Raw genomic sequence first — 18,402 nt, 5'->3', positions numbered from 1 at the left:
GGACTTGATTCCAGTGATGCTTGTTTGCAGGTTTGCACATTAGATCAGACCCATGGGATCTTGGACTCATGTTCTGGGTCTCCAGGACAACACGTATCGATGACAGGAGATGATTGAATCCAATGCGCATGAACATCTAGGTGCAGATGCTTAGGAACATCCATCGGACACAGACTGACTTGACCAGTCAGCTTTAAGTTGACAGGCCCCTCTCCTGCATGTCAGTCTGTCCTGCCCAATATCAGCCTCTCCACTCAATCCTGCTTTCACTCTGTCCCTCTGGCTGCCCCCTCCCCTTGCCATGTTTCTCTCCATTTAATCCCAGATTATCTGTCTCTCTCTTAAGCTCTCCCATGCCTGCCTCTATCCCTCAACGGTCCTCCTCTTCTTTTCCAGCTGTCACTTCCCCTCCATCTGAGAAGAGGGGCCACCTCCTCTCCATCGCACAAGGACAGTGCGGTCACCTTGAACACACCCTAAATCATATATCCCCATAGAGGGGTGAGCTCCTTTACCATATTTACTTTTAGAAGAGGGCCAGATCCTCAGATGGTGTAAATTGACGCCGTTCCATTGACTTCAATGAAGCAATACCAATTTACAGCAGCTAAAGATCTGGTCCAATCTTTTTTAAATATATGTATTTGGAATTCAGCTTTTATAGACTTACTTATATTAATTTCCATAGAAGTCCTCACATCAACACAGGATTTGACCCCATAATATTAAATAAAAGTTACTAATAGGAGAACTTGGGAAGTAACTTCCAGCAGTAATTATGGTGTCTGGCCAGTATGCTCTCTTCCATTGTCATAAAATCACAATGAAATCTGGAGACCTAATATCAGATTATTCTACCAAAGCAGTCAGAAAATGCCCATTTTTAATTGCTAACATTTACTTGATAGTTTAAACAGCAGTGAAATGAAAGGTTCTTAAATTTTATACTACTTTAAACAATAACTGTTTGTAATGTGTTGGGAAAGATTATTAAAGTTCACTTCCATACCACAGCTGCAGGAGTCTGAATAGGAGAGTGAAGAAGCTGTAACATTGAAAAGGTCAGGGATGACATTCATCTACTCCAGCTGTCAAATCAAGGGAATGTTAACAAAACTAGTCCCTAGTATGGTAGCTACTTTTCTGCATGTAATTTGGTCTGATCCTATGTGTGTGGTAGATTAATGACTAAACCAAAGGAAGGTCCACAACTCTGCAGCAGACCATTTTCTGAGCCTGCCCTTTGTGAGTTGATGAATTCAAGTCCCCTAAACTAACTAGCTTAATTGACAATGTAGCTAAAATATTCCACAGGAGGCTGTTCAACAATTCTGAAAGTTAGGGGCTTAAAAATTGCGCTTTATTAAAAATTAGATAGGAATTTTAAATATTATTTATATACATCTATATATAGATATAGAGAGAGAATTTTTAAAGGATAGTAGCAAAGCATGAGATTTTGTAATAACACAATAGAAAAGTCTTCACCTTAGACCAAGTCCTTTGGAGATGGCCTGGTTCTAATACCACAGAGTCAAGGATCCTCACTTCAACTTCAGCAGCCAATCCAACATTCAAGCAAGTTTGTACAGATGTAACAACCCTAAATATGGCTCATCTGTCAATGAGGACTAAATCTGGGACTTTCATCACCAAAAGCACAGGCATCTATCACTTGAATAGTATCATATGAATAGTCTCATATCTTCTATGTACCCCAGCCAGTGTGCTATACAGAGAACCACCTTCCTGGGAAATACGACAGACGCAGGAGCCACTTTTGACCCACAGCATGTTCATTTTCATGCAAAGACTAATGCTCAGTCTTTAGACAAACTGATTGTAACTGTTGTTGGTCCTTTTATAATTCCACTGGTGTATGTGTTATTAACCCACATTTTAAAGGTGTTATATAAGGGCTGAACATACAATGCAAATTATCATAGGTAGCAAGGAATCAATGCTCAAAAAAGACATTTTGTTCATTTATTGCCCCATATCATACATCAAATTCTCTACTGTTTTTTGTTATGTGAAAAGATGCATAAGTAACAACCTGGCATGATCTATGACAACATATTAAACCAGGATGTAGCTTTCTGGAGAATTCAGGCATCATATAATATAGATTACTTTATTCTTCATTGTTATTTGACTTTTTAATAGAGAAATATTAAAAAGCCAGAAACAATACTGAAAATTCACAAAATAATTGCAAGTCTTCAAAAAAACAAAACAAAGTGACCTTTAAAACAGACATACTAAAAATTAAGAGAACTTCTAAATAGGTGGTTTATCACTAATTAATGACTCAGACAAATTATACTCCTCCCAGAAACAAATACAAAGAAGACTTTTCAGAATTATTCCACTCGAAGTAAATCATACATCAGTCCATTTATGCTTTTTTCTGGTAATTTTGGTGTATGTGCGCACATACCCATCCACTCACACCAAGAATGAAGGAAATTAGAGAGAGGGAGAAATATATGCCCACCAAAACCCGGGTCTAATTGAGGAATGTAAGAGAGCCATATTTTCACTCACCTCCTATGCCTAGATGTTGGAAGATACATTTCTTCATTAACTGTATATTTCCTTGCTTGTGTCAGTATGTTTTTAACATTGCATGCTTTTTCTTTCTGCAAACTCACAAACGTCTTATGCTGTGAATGGGTTGGTTGTTTCAGAGTTGGTTAATCTCAACAGAATTCTATGAGAAATCTGCGCTATATTAATAACAAGCGGTTCCAATTACAATGTAAATCTATAGAAAACACAGCTGTATTAGCAACCAAGAACTCTTCTTATAATATACTTTTCTGGGAAAACCAATACCAGTCTCAAAAACTCTTAAAGTGCATCTGGATCGGAGCCAGCTGATAGAACCAGAAATAATGCTAAAGCTACCTACACACAGTTGCCTGTGGAGTTGGAAAAGAGATCACTGTACAGAATCCAAAGAAAGAGTAAATAGATCTCAGCCCCTTTGTAGCCATGTGAAAGGAGGCTCCACTCAGAGATAACAAGGTCTAAGCAAGGTCAAGGAGAGCAGCCAGGAGCAGCAATGTCTAAACACTGGTGTGGGTATGGGGTCAAGAAGAGTTACAGAGAAGGGCGCCAAAAACTCATGCAAGTTTTAATCCCATACCTTTGCTGGAGAAAAGGTTTGTTCAAAAGAGCTTCCAACAATTTAACATCATGCTTTCTCGAAAAGACATTTTCCTTTATCCTCACCAGGAAGCCTGACAGTACTAAGACTATAGGTCTTCCAGATGTCATTCATATCTCCTAGCACACTCCATCATCCAAAGGAAAGCCACCAAGATCCCTCTGGAATTGTGTGTCTTTCTGCAAACCAAGCCAAAGGTTGAGATACAAATTTTTCCTCCTCCTCTACCCAGCTGCTACCGGCCTATGGAGTAAGGAAAAGCCAACTCAGTGTTTGAGCTCTGATCCTCTGCATAGTAACAACTCACCCCTGGGAAAATTTATTATTAAAGGAAGGTTTTACATTGATATGATAAATATTTATGCAGCACTTGAATATGCAGAGACTTCTGTTTACCTGTACCTACAATTTTAAAATTTTAATGTTGTTTTTAATTGTTTGAGATCTGTAGTGATTAAAAGCCGCTTGCAGGATTTGGGAATGACTATTCTTGATTTTCAAATATTCTTTTAGTCAAGGGGTTCTCAAATCTTCTGTAGCATGGGCCACACTTAAGAGAGGTTGGCTTGTGAACACCTACCTGCACATCCATGATTGCATAAGCTACAGTGTCTGTCCTTCCTATCTGTTGGTATGTCTGCACTGCAATCAGAGCTGTGACTGCAGCTCACAGGCATACCCATGCTAGCTTTGATGTAGCTAGCATAGCTGAAAATAGCAGTGAAGATGCAGTGACAGAGACCCCAGCATGAGCTAGGAAAGCAAAGACATATCCAGGAGTCTGGGTGGGCTTGAATAGCTCACCCTGCTACGTCTTCACTGCTATTTTTACCAGCATGCTAAAGATGATAGTTTAGTTTAAATACATACTGTTTTTAGCTGAAGTCACACCTTCAAACAGCAGTGCAGACATACTCTGACTGTGAAGACCACTGCTTCTCCTATTTGCGGTCTAGTGACATACCTTGGCCAACAGCAGCAATTTGTTACGTGGAAAAGTGATATTAGGAATTGCTATAGCCAAGATATTAACCACCATTGCCATAATATCTGACACTGTCATGTGTGGGTTCAAATTATAGCTTGGATCACAGGTGATTCTTGCAAAAATACTTCACATTTGAATTATGTTTTAGGGTGGTATAAGTACATCTGTAAAGCTCTGTAAGTATGCTTCATCTATGCTGAATGCTATGTATTATTATTTTGGTACTATTGGCAGTCTATAAAGAGAGCCTATTGACTAGAACAACAGGAATTTTGCCAAACAATGCTGAAGTGACACTGGCAGAAATGTCAGGAAGCTTGAACAATGCAAGCCTATGTTATACTTGGGTCAAGGCAGTGCTATTGTTGTCCTCCACTTAATAAGGCCTTATAAGCACTAAACTCACTTACAATTTTCTGTTAAAAGTTCATTGCCCTTGTAAAGGACAAGGAAAGGCAAATCTGTAGCTAACAAAGTAAATGGAGAGCAAAGAACAGAAGACAAATGAGGTAACGTAAATAAAAAGAGAAAAAGAATCAATAGTAACTGTTAGTTGCAAAATGATAAGAGCAATTGGTCATTTGCCCAGCATTGTGTGAGCAGAATCACTAGTGGGCAATTTATCTGCTCACGACTGTGGTGGGCCAATCAAGAAGGCAGGCAGAGCATTGTATTCTTAAGAGGTACAACTGATCCTGAATATAGAATTCCTAGTTGATTGGGCAGGTCTCACTAATCAGTTATTTTGTAAATGGGAGGACACCAAATACATCAGTTAGAACCTTATTTTTAATTCCATTTAAAAAAAAAAAAAACCCAAGAAGGCTCATTGATTAGTTTCTACATTACAATTCATTTTCATTGTGGTGCCACATGTAATCTCAATACATACAGCCAATTTGCCTCCTCCTTTTCTTACACACGCACACACACGATAGACAGACAGACAGATAGATAAAAGTTAAATTTTAAAAGCAGTGTTTCCTGACTGCTTTCATTCAGTTCGCTACCATACAACTGATTATTTTACTTTAGAGATGCTGTTTTGCTCTTTGTGCTCCAGGTCACTGATGTTGTGTAAATGCTTGATACACATAAAAAGGAGCCCTACTGTGGCACTGGTAGATAGGAAGTTCATTCTTTGTAGCATACTCCCAATTGTCACACCTAAATGAATGGAAATGAGTGGGATTATCAGGAGTCAGAGTGCCTGAATGAGGACCTGTAGCCAAATCCCGAGAGGTTCTGAGCATCTTCACCTCCCAGTGACTGAGGACTCACTCAGGATTTGGCATTCAGTCAGGAAGGATTTAAAGCAGAGAATTCCATTTCTAAACACAACAAAAAAAAAATCTCTCCGATTGATAGACAGGACAGCTGGGTTGGCAGCAGACCAGTAAATTCAAAAGCAAGTAAATACGACAGACTTCTATAATGTGCTGGAAAGACTGATACTGTTTTAGCCCAAGAACATGTTTCTTTCTTTGTGCAAAGCCCATGGTATTACCTGGAAGCCTATTTAACTGACAATTACTGACAATATGATTTCGGTGAGAAGTTCTCCCTGTGTCAAGCTCTGCTGCTGGAAGGTGCTGAACAACTTTGCTATCGTGCAATGCATCTCGTCTTCTAGCATCAGTGAAGTGCGATGGATCGATTGTGCAGAACTGATCCTTCTCTCCTTTTAGACTAGCTCTGATACAGAGAGGCCCTTTATTCTACAATGATAAAGGAACTAAATCTGTTTTCCTTCTGGAAAGGCCATTAATCTATGAGCTAAATTTAGGGATAATTGGGACCCATGAATGTCCTTCAGTGTCACCCACATAACCAGCCTGGAGGTGTTGTATTAATTTAGAATGTAATAAAGAGGCCCAAAGAGTCAGAGGTGTTAACACGATCCTGTCACTGTCCTACATTAAACAGCCTTAAACAAGATTTAGGATACAGAGATCTCAGCTTGCTTATTACCGTGACAAACACCATTAAACACTATTAACCAGTTTTCCTTCTTCTTCTGTATCTTTAATAAAAGGTTAAAATTTTACATTTCAAATGCTTTAAGTAAGGCTTTCATTTTAACTTCTTGTTCCTTTTCCCTTCAGTTGAAGAGAGACCTGGGGGGCGGGGGGGGATTTGACAGTTTGTTAGATGGTGTTAAAGAGGGTAGTAATTGTCCTTTAGAGAAAAAAGGAAGCTGGTTGAGATGGACAGGGGTGTTGTGACTGTTAAAGTCTCATCCTGTTTCATAGAAAAACAAAACAAGACAAACACACACACACGGAGAAAGAAAGGCAAAGGGTTTCTTGCTTCAGTGTTGACTCTCATTTGCAACTTAGTTGGAAAAAACACAAGCACAACATATGATCTTATCAGTCACCTTGCAAATTTGTACCAGTATTGGGCTGTTTAGGGCATTGCATTTAGCTGCCTTTCAGGGGAGGCAGGTTTGTATAATTTTTGGTGGTGCTCAGAATGGGTCCAAGTCACGACCCCCCCACACCTGCCTAAGGCTCTGCGATGGGGGTTGGGTATGGTCTCTGTGATAGGGGTTGGCTATGGTCTCTGGGCTGGTCTCTGGTAGGAGGGGCTGAGGGGTGTGGGATGCAGGCTCTGGGCTGGGGCAGGGGAGTTGGGGTGCAGGAGAGGGTGAGGTGCTTACCTCGGGCAGCTCCCGAAATCTACCTGAACACCCCTCTGGCAGCAGCTATTAGGCGGGAGGGCCGGGGGGGGTGCCTCCGCATGCCATTGCCCACAGGCACCGCCCCTGCAGCTCCCATTGGCCGCAGTTTCTGGCCATTGGGAGCTGCAGAGTCAGCATTTGGGGTGGGGGCAGCGTGCACACGTACGTACGTACGTGCCATTCTCTTCCAGGAGTGGCACAGAGTAAGGGTGGGCAGGAAGCTGTCTTAGCTCCTATGCACTGCCAGTGGCGGCAGCCACAGCTGGGCCCCTTTTAAATCATCTTTCTGGTCACAGGTTTACAGCAGTTTTACAAAATATGCAGTCTGAGCCAGACTTATATTAGACAGAAGGAAAAGGGAGAGAGGAAAGAAAAGAAATTAGGTAGGGAAGGAAAAGGATATACTGAGGAGTCAGAAGGTAGACAAAGTCTAACATCCCAGGTGGCATTCAGGATTTAGCTGGAGCTGGCGGTGTCATCTGGGTCTCTCTCTCTGCCCCAGTTTGGTCATGACATCTCTCAGGATTAGGACGAATAAAGGTCAGGGTCCTAGGCAGCCATGATAGTGAAGCTTGCTCCTTCCCTTTCTCTTGTCTTTCGGTCAGCCAGGGTTCCCCTTTGCTTCGCCTCTGTCCAGTCGTATTTTCCATAGGAAGCCCCAGAAGATAGTGATGGTTGGAATAACCCATCCACTCATTATTTTGTTCAACAGTTAGGCCTAATTTCTGACACACCAATTTTGGTTCATTAATTTCCAGTCCATTAGCACTTTTCTTGTTTACCAGACATGATCCTGGAGTTACATTAGTGGGCTTTTTTGTTTGGATTAATTCAGTCTGTTACCCTTTAGCGTCTTTTCCTATCAATAGTTACTGTTTTAGGTTATTGTGACATTTTTATGAACTTTCACTCACTTTTCACAGTTTGAGCTCACAATTAAGGTAAATTTGTAGGCCCAATTACAACAACAGAGAGTAGTATTTCCAGCTACACCTAAGTTGGTGGCCCTTCACAGTTTAGCAGCAGTTTATGTCAAAATACACAGTTTTCCCATCAATTAGTGAACAAGTGGAAATTGATGGAACCTTTCGATCCCTATCCAGATACGTTATCTCAAAAACTTAAAAGGCAAAGCTGCGTTACCTAACTTTGCTTCAGCAAAGGCCAACAAAAAAGATGCACAATTACTGTCACAGCCCATCGTACTTACCAATATTGTCTGATTGTTTCCTTGTATTCCTCCCTAGTCTATAGCCATTTGTAAGCTCCTTGAGGCAGGGACCATATTTTTGTTCCTTGTTTGTACAGTGCCTAGCACCATGGGGACCTCATCCACTGAAGTCCCTAGGTGCTATGATAATACTAATAATAATAATAAACACTTTAAGTTGAGCACATGAACAATCCCATTCAAATTAATGGGAATTAAGCATGTGTTTGAAGTAAAGCATTTTAAACTAAAGTCTGGGGGAAAGCCAACAGGAACAGATGGGCATACAATTCAGGCAGAGACATCCCTCTGGGATGAATTTATTAAAGGGGGAAACTCTATGTGACAAGTTGGACCCCTTGAATCACTGATTCTATCTGTTCTGCCACCTTGGGTCCCCTTTTAGCTAGTCTTGCTGGGCTCCTAGCCTTTTCCAACCAAGCCCACAGGCAGGGCCACACCCAGCTGCACAGAGAGACAGAGACCCACTCTGGGAAGGCTCAGCTTAATGGGCTTGCCACAGCACCCAGATGTCCACTCCCCGCTTGGAGTACAAACCCAACATTATATGGAATTTGCCTCTTCCCTCAACATGGAGGAGGGTATGCACAACATCTCGCCCCCACATCCCAGTTAGAAATCACAAACTGGTTATATTGTAAACCAGAAATAAATGTATTAACTGTAACAAGTATATTTTAAGTAGTTAAAGAGGTAGCAGACAGAATAAGGCAGATTACTAAGAAAATAAAACAGAGCACGCAAACTAAGCTTAATACACTAAAGAAATTGGTTACAAGTAATATTTCTCACCGTGGAAATTGTTGCAGGCAGGTTGCAAAGCTTCTGTGGTTCAGAGTTCCCATTATATTCCTTTTCAGACTGGACCCCCATCTCAGCCTGGACGCCCCCCTTGGCTTCAGTCTTTCTTCTTGGGCAGACAGGCCATGGAGAGGAAATACTGTTTGCATTTCTTCCCACCCTTAAATAGGATTTACATAAAGCGGGAATCCTTTATTTCCCAAACTTGACCCCCTTTCCCTCACAGTGGAAAATTTACAAGTCATCCCAGGTAATGTTTTTGTATCAGGTGACAAGACCATCTGACTCTGTAGGATCACAGAGTCCATGAGTCAATGACAGTATTGAGGCCAAACTTTTCACAGTCTGTTGTCCTCGCTGACGGGCCACCCACCCTGTCTGCCTTTTCCATTGTTGTACCTGAAGTGTTAGCAGTGGGTGTCACCCAAAGTAGCATAGTTGAAATACAGATACATAGTCAATATTCCTAACTTCAGATACAGAAATGATACAGGCATATAATTGGATAATCACATTCAGTAAATCATAACCTTTCCAACGATATCTCACATGAGCCATCTGGCATAAAGTATATCTCAGTTATGTCATTCATATAAGCATATTTTCATAAAGAGATGGAATGACATCACTATATCCTAGTGAAGAGGATAGGAAAGAAGTTGATAAAGTACAATAGGAGCTAGTGAGGAACAGTCAAATGCAGGAGCCTCCTATTTAAATATAACACATGATGGCAAGCAACTGAACTTTGACAAAATGGACAAGTGATTATATACAAATTGTAGAAGTCTAAATACAAAGACGGGTGAACTAGAGTGCCTGGCATTAAATGAAGTTAGATATAGCAGGCATCATGTAAACTTGGTGGAATGAGGATAATCAGTGGAACACCAAGATGCAAAATACCAGGATACAAAATATGTAAGAATGACAGAGTAGGTCGCACTGGTCAGGGGAGTGGCACTGTATGTGAAAGAAAGCAGACTCAGATAAAATAAAATTATTAAATGACTCAAACAGTACCATAGAATGTCTATGGGCAGAAATTCCATGCTTGAACAAGAGAATAGCAGTAGGAATTGTGATGGGGCAAGGCCAGATGGCTATAGTAAAGTACTGAGAAACAGGTATGTTAGCTAAACAAATCCCTAGTACCCTGGTAACCAAATGGCAGTTGCTCCAGGTTAATCAAGGCACCTGGAGCCAATTAAGATCTTTCTAGAAGGCAGTAGAGATAGCTACTTTAATTAGAACACCTGCAGCCAATCAATGCAGCTATCAGGGCACCTGGTTGAGACAGACATGTGTGAAGAGCTGGGAGCAAGAAAAGGCAAGAGCTGAGCCTTGGCTACACTAGAAATTTCAAAGCGCGCCGGTCGCAAGCGCTTTGAAGTGGTGTAGTGTATCAGAGTGGCCAGCATCGTAAACCACATCCTTTACAGGTGTAGGCGTGCAGTGTGGGAGCCTGCTCCCAGCGCTGCCACCCTGATTACACTGACGCTTTACAGCGCTGCATCTGCAGCACTCAGGGGGTGTTTGTCACACCTCTGAGCGCAAAAGTTGTGCATGTCGTATAAGTGCCAATGTAGCCAACGCGAGAGTGAGAGGAGTATACTGCTGCGAGGATTGAGAAGGAGAAGATTATCAGACACCAGGAGGAAGGTCCTGTGTGTGGTGAGCATAAGAAGGTGTTTGGAGTGAGGCCATGAGGGAAAGTAGCCCAGGGGGTTTGTAGCTGTCTGCAGCTGTTAGGAGGCACTATAGACAGCATGATCCACAGTCAGGCTCGGGCTGAATCCCAGGAAGTTACAAGAGGGCTGCCCATGGGTTCCCCCCAAACCTCCCAACTCCTGATCAGATACAGGAGGAGCTGACCCAGACTGTAGGTTCCACAAGAGGGGAAGATCACTGAGGTGAACAAATCCGCCAATAAGCGCAGGACCCACCAAGGTAGAGGAGGAACTTTGTCACAGAATATACTGCTGACCACCTGACTAAGATGGTGAGCGTGATTGTGAAGATTAGAGAGGCTATAAGGGCCGAAAATACAACAATAATAATAATGGGGAATTTCAACTATCCCATGTTGACTGGGTAAATGTCACCTCAGCAAGAGATGCAGAGAGAAAATTTCTAGACACCATAAATGACTGCTCCTTGGAGCAATTTGTCTTGAAACCTGGAAAGGGAGTGACAATTCTTGATTTAGTCCTAAGTGGAGCACAGGATCTAATCCAAGAGGTGAATATAACTGAACCGTTTGGCAATAGCAATCATCATGTAAATAAGTTTAACACCCTTGTAGGGGGGAAATGTAAAGAAACCAACCACAGTAGCATTTAATATCAAAAAGGGGAACTACACAAAAATGAGGAAGCTAATAAAATGCATGTTAAAAGGAACAGTCAAATGGGTGAAATGTCTGCAAATTGCATGGAGATATTTAAAAACACAATAATAGAGGCTCAAACTAAATATATACCCCAAATAACATTTAATAAAAAACAGTAAGACCACCAAAAAATGCCACCATGGCTAAATAGAGTAAAAAAGGCGGTTAGAGGCAAAAAGGTATCCTTTAAAAATTGGAAGTCAAATCCTAGTGAGGAAAATAGAAAGGAACACAAGCTCTGGCAAAGTCAAGTGTTAAAGTATAATGCAGGCAGGCCAAAAAAGAATTTGAAGAGCAATTAGCGAAAGACATGAAAACTAACAGCAACAAAAATTGTAAGCAGGAAGCCTGCCAAATAGTCAGTGAGGCCACTGGACAATCAAGGACCACTCAAAAAAGATGAGGCCATTGCAGAGAGGCTAAATGGATTATTTGCATTGGTCTTTACTGCAGACATGAGGGGGACCCCCACACCTGAACCATTCTCTTGAGGTGACAAATCAGAGGAACAGTCTGAAATTGAAGTGCCAATAGGAGGTGGTTTTGGAACAAACTGATAAACTAAACAGTAGTAAGTCACACCAGAACCAGATGATATTCACCCAAGTGTTCTGAAGGAACTAAAATATGAAATTATAGAACTACTAACTTTATTATGTAACCTACGAGTTAAATCAGCCTCTATACCAGATGACTGAAAGGTATATAACATAATACCGTTTAAAAAGGCACCGGGGGGATGCTGGAAAGACTAACTTCAATACCAGTCACACTGGTTGAAACTATAGTAAATAACAGAATCATCATACACACAGATAAACACAGTATGTTGGGGGAAGAGTCAACATAGCCTTTCTAAATGGAAATCATGCCTCATCAATCTATTAGAATTCTTTGAGGATGTCAACAGGGACAGGTGATTCGGTTAATAAAGTATTCTTGGACTTTCAGAAAGCCTTTGACAAGATCCCTCACCAAAGGTTCTTAAGCAAAGTAAGCAGTCATGGGATAATAGAGAAGGTCCTCTCATAAATCAGTAACTGGTTAAAAGACAGGAAATAAAGGGTAGGAATAAATGTTCAATTTTCACAATGGAGCAAAGGAAATAGTGTGGTCTCCCAGGGATCTGTACTGGGACTTGTGCTGTTCAACATATTCATTAAAGATCTGGAAAAAGGTGAACAGCTAAGTGACAACATTTGCCGACAATGTTCACAGTATAGTGAAAGTGAATGGGAAAGTGTTATTTACCCTACCACATAACAAAAACTAGGCAGGCATCTGATGAAATTAATAGGTATCAGGTTTAAAATTAACATTAGGCAGTACTTCACACAATGCATAGTTAACCTGTCTAGCTTACTGTCATGGGATGTTGTGAAGGCCAAAAGTATGAAGGGTTCCAAAAAGCCTTAGATAATTGCTTGGAGGATAAGTCCATGAAGGACTATTAGGCAAGATGGTCAGGGATGCAACCCCATGCTCTGGGTGTCCCCAAACCTCCAACTACCAAAAGCTGGGATGGGACAATGGGGATAGAGCACTTAAAAAAAAAAAAAAAATCACCCTGTTCTGTTCATTTCCTCTGAAGCATCTGGCACTGGACACTAAGAAGACCGGATACTGGGCTAGCTAGACAGTCAATCTTATGTTCTTACTAACCATTTTAAACATCTGCAACTGTGGGCCAGATTTTCAGAAAAGTTCTGGTCTCATTTAGGCACCTAAAAGACAACTACATTTTGGCAACCAGCAGTTCCTGTTGGAAACACAGAGCTTGAAAATGGGGAGCTGCTAGGTGCTGAAGACCTCTTTGAATATTTCCCTGTATCATCTAAGTTCCTAAATGAGAGTGAGCTGTTCTGAAAATTTGACCCTAGCTGTCAGACCTGAGCATTTCTGGAAATGTGGCCTCAAGTGATTTTGCTTAGAAAGTATTGCTCGCTGGTACCTCTGTAGAGATGCAATAGCATATGTACATGAAGCAGTGATAAGAAGGTATTTAACACTAGTCCTGAATCTGTGGATTAAAATAAATTCCAGAAGCCCTTAAAACATACACAAGGAAGTAGCATCACTTATTTTTGTTTTGCCTAATGAGCCTGACTGAGTTGAGGGTCATCTCAAAGTAGTATTTGTTGCTAGGATACAAATGTTTCCTAACACAATAATGTGTATCTGATAAAATAGCTGTATCTCTAGATGTGTGCTTCACTAATTGAAGGTTATTAGCATGAATGGGTGCAACCTTGACTGTTAGCAACTCATTCAATTTAATTTTGGTTTTCTTGTATAGCATAGGCATGTTTTTGCTGCAAATTATACCCTTAATTGTAATGTAGCCATCATATAAAATCTGTCAGAGAAAGGTTCTATCAATAGCTCTGTCCTTCCTCTTTTTTTTTTAAAGTTATAAAGCATGAAGAAACAGAAATAACTTTAGCACATGATTGCAAAGAACTGGGCTACACAAATAAGACACCAATGCAGCTTGCTATGAGTTAAGGCTTTGTTGCTGTTCAGCAATTAAATAATCAATGGGACTGTAATCCTCAGCTTCAGTGAGGTCTTTGGGATCTCAGGAATTAAATTTAGTGTTCATGAGTATTGATGAATGTCAAACAGATTCAGAAGTGGGGGTGCATGTACATGAGGAGGCCTTCAGGTGGCTCTCTTTAGAGTCCTGTGTGGCTGCTGGAACAAAGAAATCGTTCACCTCAAGCGTGTTTTTAAAAGGTGGAAATTGGCATCATATTTCCTGCCAAGTAAGCTGTTGAGCATGGGTACTACTGAAGCCCAGGAACACAGGAAATAAAGACCTTTAAAGACTGGATTCCCCAGTGAGGTTTCTGGTACCTTCCTGTGACACATATGGAAATGGAAAGTATCAGAAACAGGATACTGGACAAGATGGTTCATTGCTTTTAATCAGAGTGGCAGTTTTTATGAACCTAAAATGAAAACTCCTGGGGGTAGCAGATCAAGGTGATGGTTTGACTCATTTGGAAAAGCGTCCCTGTTCAAGACAGCAATTGCACCTGCACTTAGACTCAGATTCAGGAAAGCACTCACGTCAACATTCAAAAAAGTGTGATAAAAGATATGGCTCCTCATAAGAGGCTATGATGTCTTTAAGCAACTAAGAAAGGTGGAAGCATTTGCAGAATATCAGGCTGGTTGAAACTGATGTATTAGCAAATGAGGCCTGAATGGTCAGGCATGATTCTTAAGATGAGGCTTTTTTGTAAAAGTACAGATGCAACACAGTATAATGCAGAGGCTCCATTGTGGCTTGACCTAGTCCACTCCTCCATGTAGGATTCTATCCTAGAGTTGTTCCCACACCAGTTGGGACCTAATGGGATAAAAACAATTAGGTATGGAGTGAAGTGTCTGAATCTGTGATGGACGAGAGAGATTCTGGAGACGGTGTGGCAAATACTAGGCTTTCGGTGTCCCAACTTCTGTTTACTGAGATACAGGAGCTTGGAGAATTTCGTGACACAACTGTACGGGGAGACTTTGGCAAACCAGTAAAGTGCCTGAAACCACTATGGCTTACTGTTAAAGACAATCTAGTCAGCAAGCTGTTAAAAGCAAATCTCAGCTTGACCAAGGCAGGGAGGGGGATTTAGGGTGCCACCGAAAGGGTCGCTTGACCCCGCGTCCTTCCTGATAAGAATTGGGTTGAAATTGCTGATACATGCGTTTTCAAAGAGTAGGATATGCCCCAGGAATGTTTATTGAGGTCTCAAGGCTGCAAGTTCTGGAAAGACCCACACCTGGTTAATCTATAATCAGAAGGAACCTCTTGCTTGATCATTAAAACTGCTTACTTAACAAGGTTTCTTTAATTACTAATATATAAATAAGAGAGGAAAGCTTGAGATAGGTGGGACTCATTTCAGGACTGACCTCTCCCTCTGGATGCATCTTGTATTCCCCAGTAGCAGACGGGCTGCCGCTGTATCACTCGAAAGCCACACTCAGCTTTGGTAATGATCAAGGGTTGGGGGTGTTTTACTAACTTGTTGCGGACGTGTGTAAGTGCTTGAGACTGAGGCCACGTCTATACGACGCGCCATATCGGCGCATTACAATCGATTGCTCGGGGATCGATATATCGCGTCTCATCTAGACGCGATATATCGATCTGAAGCTGCGCTTACATCGATTCGGAACTCCACAAAACCAACGAGTTCCGGAATCGACATGCGAGCCGCACACATCGACCATGCGCGATGAAGACGGGTGAGTAGATCGATTTTAGATAATCGATTTCAGCTACGCTATTCTCGTAGCTGAAATTGCGTATCTAAAATCGATTTTCGCGCGTCGTGTAGACCTGGCCTAAGTAAAGTTTAGCTTGGAGAATTTTCATGACACAACCTGCTATTCCTGTGTGGACTGTGAATAATTGTCAGGGCAACTAGACCTATGGATGGGCATTTTTTTTCTTCCTTATTTAAATCAGAAGAGAAACCTTGATATTTCAGTACTGGGTAAGCCTGATGTTAGGTGATATTGGAGAAATACACCCTGGAGCACATGAAATACCAGACCCCCCCCCCCCCGCAAAATAAAAAAACCCTTTAAACAAAATTCTGACTTATTGGAAACATTGGACCAGATTTTGGTTTGTATTACATCCCTGCAAATTCAGGTTTATCAAAAATCAGAATGTGGCCTACTGGTACAGAACCATATTTATTACATCTAAATATGAGGGATGTGCTATGAAAACACAAAATTTGTCATGAAACATTTTCCAGGGTACTGCTGCCTGACTTTTCATGTCATGTTTACTTGTCAGGGAATTTCTATTACTCACTGTCATAGATTAAAAATGCCAGTGTATTTTCATTGTCCATCCTGTGTTTTATTGTGCAGGCTAATAAAGTCCTTTGTTTTAAAATGAGTGTATTGTGTTTATGTATTGTACCCACAGAGAAAAGTATACTTCTGCCATCTGAGAACCACAAGGGACAGTTTAATCTAATAAATTAATCTAGACTTCTAGAAACAAGATTAAATTTTCACATAAAGGCAAACTCTGACAGCTAAGGCATAAATCTTTTATTTAAAATAGAAAATAAACCCATTCAAATACAATCAGAGAAGACAGATGTAGATAAAAACAAGCAGTGATCAAAAAATGATGCATAAATTTATTATATCTGTAAAATAGATCAAAAAGGGTGACCTTAAAAATGTTCCTTAGACATCAGCAAAATTGGGCAATTTGCATATATTTAAATATTACTTGTTAGTCTAAGATGGACAGGAGAAAACCTTAACACTAAAAGTAAACACAGACACAGATGGAGAAAGTACAAATGAAAGGTCACTTTAGCTAGCAAGATGTCCAAAAAATAAATATTCATCAAATCTGTAGATGTTAGCAAATCTTATAAAATATAAATATTCCCTCACAGTTTTCAATATAGCCCCTCTGGGTGAAATATGTTGCTGATAAGCACTTTCTTGAATTGGGGCCTTTAAGCACATAACGTCCATACTGAGTCAGACCAGTATCCTGTCTTCTGACAGGGACCAGTCCCATATACTTTAGAGGGAACAAACAGAATAGGACAATTTCAAGTGACCCATCCCATCCAGTCCCAGTTTCTTGCACGTTGAGGTTTAGGGATACTGTGGACATGGGGTTGTTGTCCTTGACCATCTTGGCTCCATTGTGAGAGCTGAATATTTATTCCTAAACTTTATTTCCTATATTTTAACCAGTTACTGATCCATGAGAGGTTGATAAGTTCTTTTGAAAATCTTGCACCCTGGCTATACAAACACACATGTACATGCATTACACATTCTAATTTGTGAACTACTTTTGATATATGAGTAGTTTGTGGCTACTGGCGAAATAGTTGCCCGGGTCAGAAAGTTAAATTACGAGATGGCCAGTTAAAATCCTCCTTTATTTCTGGAATAAATATTTCAGTAACATGATGTGGAGAATGAGGAGTTATGTGTAGTTATTTTATAAATATATGTCCTCCAGATGATCTGTGCAGTGTTTTCCTGCTCAAAAGGGTTGTTAAAGGAACCACAGGAAAGGCAGAACAATGGTACAGATAAGAGGCTTTGAGAAAACAATGAAGAAACTATTTATTAGAGAGTACCCCATACCTGGCTGCAGTCAGGCTATGAATGGTTTGCTCTGACTAAGGCCAAGCCTAGGTTCAAGGAGGACGCTAAACCATTATAGGACCTGGGCCTAGAAAAAGGATTGGTGAACTAAGGGGGCTGCCCAGGGAAGGTCAGTGAGAGCTGACAAGCATACAAGGAGACAGAGAGAGAGAGCGCGCGTGCATGCTGCAAGCAGGACAGTATGCATTTCTCAGTCAGAGAGGGAAGTAACTGGGCTAGATGAAACATACCAAAGCTTGCAAGGAAAGATTAGGGTGAGGTTAGGCATGTAGGACTCTGTTTTAACCCTTTGCACTATGTGCTTTATGCCTTTGGGTGAAAGAATAAATACAGGTCTATCGCATCTTACGTGCATTTAACATGCACGATTTCAGCTTTATGCGGTTGGCAAAAAAAAAAAAGAAAAATAACAATTTTAATAATGTGCATGTAGTGCAGACGATTCCACCCGCCATTTAACTCAATGTAATTTTGACTATACACAGTTTTAGCTTTACGCGCTAACCGCAGAACGGAACCCCCACATAAGATGAGACTCGCCTGTAGTGCTTTGTTTGGAAGAAACAGTTTGAGGTCACTAATCAGCCTGTATCACAAGGTCCCAGAGGAGAAGGCTTACAGTTGCCAAACTCAGTTAGACCTGTCAGGTTACCAACGTTGATAAACAGGGTGATACAGCTCATACATCCAGTCTATGTGTGGTTGGACCATGTAGCTCCACCCAAAGTGAGGTGCAGGAAGCCAGACCTATCAGATGAGGAAGGAGTGCACACGAGACAAAAGGGGTCTAAGCCTGGCTTACCCAGTTACTGTGACACATGCTAACATGCATATGTACAGTCACAAAGACTAAAGTCATCCAAAAGAATGTGTTAAAATGTTGATATTAAATAAGGGTATCAGAGGTGAACTCTGAAAAAGTTTAAAGCAAAAAGGTACCAAAAAGAGTAATGCTATAGGACTACGT

At 40.9% G+C, this 18,402-nt stretch overlaps 1 long non-coding RNA gene across 3 annotated transcripts in view; it reads left to right on the top strand.

Moving 5' to 3' along the window:
- Positions 1–18,402, top strand: part of LOC116828670 (uncharacterized) — a 108,673-nt gene that overhangs the window by 42,108 nt on the left and 48,163 nt on the right. Inside the window, exon 4 of one of the 3 annotated variants that reach the window (XR_004374580.1) lies at positions 5,655–6,155. The exons of 1 other annotated variant lie outside the window; for it this stretch is intronic. This is a non-coding gene — a long non-coding RNA (uncharacterized LOC116828670). Of the gene's footprint in view, positions 1–396; positions 496–5,654; positions 6,156–18,402 lie in introns of those variants that run through there. One more of the 3 variants, XR_004374579.1, reaches the window with a different exon arrangement.

Source organism: Chelonoidis abingdonii, chromosome 19 (assembly GCF_003597395.2).
Source record: "Chelonoidis abingdonii isolate Lonesome George chromosome 19, CheloAbing_2.0, whole genome shotgun sequence".
Classification (NCBI taxonomy): domain Eukaryota; kingdom Metazoa; phylum Chordata; order Testudines; family Testudinidae; genus Chelonoidis; species Chelonoidis abingdonii.
This window is presented reverse-complemented; position numbering and strand designations above follow the sequence as displayed.